Here is a 5,000-nt window from a genome sequence, read left to right as displayed (position 1 = left end):
TTTTAGCCATGGTCCCTATCACTCCTATTTTCTGATACATGAACTATCAGTGGTCGTCGTTAAACGGCTCTTTCCGTTCTTGGTGTTGTACTGATCTGGCAGATATTTTTTTCCTTTCTTTTTCCCCCTGCCTCAGCACCTTTTTACCCTATTTTAGCCATGGTCCCTATCACTCCTATTTTCTGATACATGAACTATCAGTGGTCGTCGTTAAACGGCTCTTTCCGTTCTTGGTGTTGTACTGATCTGGCAGATATTTTTTTCCTTTCTTTTTACCCCTGCCTCTGCACCTTTTTACCCTATTTTAGCCATGGTCCCTATCACTCCTATTTTCTGATACATGAACTATCAGTGGTCGTCGTTAAACGGCTCTTTCCGTTCTTGGTGTTGTACTGGTCTGGCAGATATTTTTTTTCCTTTCTTTTTCCCCCTGCCTCAGCACCTTTTTACCCTATTTTAGCCATGGTCCCTATCATTCCTATTTTCTGATACATGAACTATCAGTGGTCGTCGTTAAACGGCTCTTTCCGTTCTTGGTGTTGTACTGATCTGGCAGATATTTTTTTCCTTTCTTTTTCCTCCTGCCTCAGCACCTTTTTACCCTATTTAACCATGGTCCCTATCACTCCTATTTTTTGATACATGAACTATCATTCCTATTTTCTGATACATGAAGCTCGCTTTCCGCCTCTACCTGATGTTGCAATTTTTCAGTCATCACTGATAAGTTTCTCAGCCTATCATCGCGGCCGTTTGGGATCTTTCCGTTTCCAACTTTTCTAGAATTCTTGATATGACCATGGAGTCGGTTAGAATCACGGTATACGAGTTCAAACTCGATAGCGCAATGCAGGACCTGCATATCCCCTGGTGGATGATACAGCCTTTGAAACTGACCTCGGTGGCTGGGAGTGATGATATTGAAACAAACACAATGCGAAGACGGAGCCTTTTTTTAGTACGACATTTTGTCTGTGAAAGCTTTTTCAAGTACATAGTCGTAATACACATGACTGGGATTAGATAGGAAGAAACTGGGGGGAACGAGTATGCACTTAAAAAAAAAAAAAAATACAACAAGAGAAGCGTCGAAACAACAAGCGCTCCGTGATCACGCGGCGTTTATTTCGGTAGACTTATCGGTAACGGACACTTCCATTACCGATGATAATATAACGGCACGATGGGCGTCGGAGAGAGTCGTCTCCCTGTTGTCCATCTTCAAAAACCCGTGGATATCGTCACCTTAATCTGGAGGTGTAGCCCCGGTGGGTTGGCATGCGGTTTCCACAATGGGCCTAAAATCTTTGGCCGCGTTTCCTCACCTTTTTTTTTTTCCACAGAAGAATATCTTGCAACCGGTGACTGATCACTTCCTCGTACTATCTTCAGCTGGTGACATAAAACGGCCCCAGACGATGAAGACACAAATTTGAAGCTCATTCCAGAGATTGATGTGAAGGCACGAGTACCTTTGCCAGACTCGCCTTCTCCTCCTCTTCCTCCTCCTCCTCCTCCTCCTTCTCCTCCTCCTCCTCCTTCTCCTTCTCCTTCTCCTTCTCCTCTTCCTCCTCCTTCTCCTTCTCCTTCTCTTCCTCTTCCTCCTCCTCCTCCTCCTCCTCCTACTCCTCCTCGCTCTCCTCCTCCTCCTCCTCCTCCTACTACTACTACTACTACTACTACTACTACTACTACTACTACTACTACTACTACTACTACTACTACTACTACTACTCCTCCTCCTCCTCGTCGTCGTCGTCATCGTCGTCGTCGTCGTCATCGTCGTCGTCGTCGTCGTCGTCGTCATCGTCGTCGTCGTCGTCGTCATCATCATCATCATCATCATCATCATCATCATCATCATCATCATCATCATCATCATCATCATCATCATCATCATCATCATCATCATCATCATCATCATCATCATCATCATCATCATCATCATCACCATCACCATCAGTGTCGTGTTCATGTTGGCTGTGTGTTATTACTTCAGTTGTCAAAAACCAAACAATCAATATACAAATAAAATTAAAACTCAGAATGACTTGGAAATGACCTCAGTGGTGGCAGTGTTTTGGGGAACACTTCCGTAAGGATATTTTCGAGGTATTGCTAGCTGAGTGAAGTAGCTCTACAGTACCGGTTCTCGACTACCGATACGATATCAGGAGGAAAATAAGGAACTAAACGAGAAGTTGGAGAACAACAACGAGAAGTTGGATCAGATCTTTACCATGATAAGAGGATGAACAATAAAGATAGCGATGAAGAATATAGGTCGCCCAAACGTTCCACGCAGAAAAATACTGTGAGGTAGAATTTGATGAAGGCGAACCGTTTACTAAGAAACAAAATGTATCTGTGGATTCTATGACCAAATAAACCAGAATTTTTTATAGAAAGACATCTTATTTTCATATATTTTAAGTTACAAAGGGGTGGAGCCCAGGCCGCGAAACAGGCTAAGCGCCGCATCTGTTTACAACGGAGTACGGGATCTCGATGAAGAAACTGATGCCCGTTCCACTCAAAAGAGCCCGAAAAAACAATTAAAAAGTTGTATTCCTGACAAATAAAACTCATTATGAAAATTCCATGCGTTTAATGTCCTAATTATTTTACATACAAATACAAATATAATTGAAATTAGCCCGAAGGGCAGGGCGCGAAGTGAGCAGCGCCGCAGGCCAAGCGCTCTTGGCAAAGACGGCGCTTGTAAAGATGAACAAATTTGATGGTCTCAGAATAGGATGAGTTGTCGGAGATCTTCAGGATATGGCACCCAAAATTCTCGAAACCCAGGACCTAAACCTGACCCAAGATATGTCAGAATTACACAAACGCAATAAGTCTTTCATTATTGGGCAATTGACTCAATCCTATCCATTGTAGTCGTCCTATAGTAAAAATATTTTTCAACATAATTGCGTAAAAAAATAAATGAAAATAAATTATGAAAAATGTATATGCATAATCCTAAATCTGTTTCCAAATGGCCTGTGGAATAAGATATAGTATCAAATCAAGATGCATTTGAATCATGGGTGGGACTTGTAGCAGTTCACACACGCGCGTGCGCACTCTCACTTTCACTCTCTCTCTCTCTCTCTCTCTCTCTCTCTCTCTCTCTCTCTCTCTCTCTCTCTCTCTCTCTCTCTCTCTCTCTCACACACACACACACACACACACACACACACACACAACAGTTATTCACATAGGAGAGGTGATAACTTTCATCATCTCGTGGAAATATATTCAACAGTCTAAAGTTTCTTCCCTGAGAGGTCTCTTTGAGACTTCGACGACCGTTGCTGGCTACTGTGGAATGTCGGGTACCCAATAAGTGAAACTCAAATCGACATTTATTTTCATCATCACTCAGAGAAACAAAGTTGAATGCACACACGACCTTCGTTTGTCCGGTGGTTACTTGCTGATGTAATCCGTCAAGACAAGTAAATGAAGTGGGGAGGAACCTCATTGTGTTTAAATATGGACATGACAATCCAGTTTTGAAAGTGGAGGGCGAATGAGCTGGAGCATCACTTCCGGAAATAAGCAGAGGGAGTGATTTCGAAGCCCGTAGTCAGTGCATAACAGAACTAAAACAATACGATTCTAAATACCTAGTTACTGGATGTTTCTACTCCATGAAATCGGGACGTTTTGTTAGGAGTTGAAAAAACAAAAACAAAGTAAAGATCGAGACACTATGTGGAAAAAAGAAAAAGAAAACAGGATCTCTCCAGTGGCCTACGTCATCAGGGCACGACGGCTTGCGAAACATGCAGCGAGGGAGGACAAGGACTGGCCTCTGTGCTTGGAGGACGACCACTAGATAGGAGACTTCCAGGAAATACTGAGATAGAATAAGGCGAAGTTGTTGGTCCGGAAGAAGGGTGACCGAAGGGAGTTTTTTTGTTCCAGTTACTTAAAATATTGTTCCTGCTTCCTACCCGTTCCCTGATACTTAACCAAATCGTGATGGCAATTCTCGTCGTTCATAATATCAGAGATGAGGTGATAATTTCCAGAGTTGCCCCTTTCGCTGCAGAGGGAGGGTTCCCTCAACTGAATAAACTTCCCTGGTGTATGCGCGTGTAAAAGTATGAGTGTATGATTGTGTGTGTGCGATTCACCATGGTCTTTGGATCACGTGTTGGAATTGTGATCGACAGCTATTTTCCTCCCGGAAGAGAGCTCAGAGCTCGTGTGTGACCGATCTATGGGTAATGCTGTGACCTTACACGCACACACACACACAACTCCCCGCCCACGAGAGTCGGAGTAACAACCCGCAGCGCAGCGATACTGAAATAATTTCAGCCCTGGGCGGGATTCGAACCCGGACCTCCGTAGTGGCAGCCGGGAACTCTACCAACTGCGCTACGAGTTGTGTATGTGTGATAGATAAGTAGATAAATATATAAATACATAGATGGATAGAGAGAGTATGAATGTGTATGAGTATGTGTAAATGTGTGTGTGTGTGCATGAAATTATGAATGTGGCAAACACACACGCACGCACACACACACAGGCAAACACACACGAACGCACAGGTAGACACATACAAACGCATACACACAGGCAAAGACGTATAAACACACTGTATAAACTTTAGACGAGGAGCAAAATTATGCAACGCCTTCGCCTAGACCAGGCTTTCTCAACCTTTCTAGCCATATCGCCCCCTTTTTCAATTGAGAAAAAAAAAGGATCGCCCCACCCCTTAATTGGAAAATAATAATAAAAATTATTGCAACAATGATAAACAACTAATTTAAAATGTTTTACTCACGTTATGTTTTAATGAGATCCTTGGGCCTGGTGCTTCAGTGCTAGATCTTTTATATTATGCTTAAGATTTGTCAGTTAGAAGCAATACCTGTGACGTTTTTCGCCCCCTGAGCTCAAAAATCGCCCCCGTTGAGAATGGCCTAGACTGTTGTTTACCAAAGATCCAGCTCATAAAAATGAAATTCTTGCCACCT

The 5,000-nt window shown here is 43.0% G+C and overlaps 2 protein-coding genes across 3 annotated transcripts in view; both read right to left on the bottom strand.

Moving 5' to 3' along the window:
• LOC143031916 (putative N-acetylated-alpha-linked acidic dipeptidase) overlaps positions 1-5,000 on the bottom strand; it is an 89,667-nt gene that overhangs the window by 78,530 nt on the left and 6,137 nt on the right. The window lies entirely within an intron of this gene.
• The window catches only part of LOC143031893 (putative N-acetylated-alpha-linked acidic dipeptidase), a 31,633-nt gene that overhangs the window by 21,018 nt on the left and 5,615 nt on the right, over positions 1-5,000 (bottom strand). The gene's annotated exons all lie outside the window — the stretch shown is intronic.

Source organism: Oratosquilla oratoria, chromosome 1 (genome assembly GCF_046742065.1).
Source record: "Oratosquilla oratoria isolate Oo_2021 chromosome 1, ASM4674206v1, whole genome shotgun sequence".
In the NCBI taxonomy this organism is placed as follows: domain Eukaryota; kingdom Metazoa; phylum Arthropoda; class Malacostraca; order Stomatopoda; family Squillidae; genus Oratosquilla; species Oratosquilla oratoria.
Note: the sequence above shows the minus strand (reverse complement) of the source record. Positions and strands in the feature narration are given on the sequence as shown.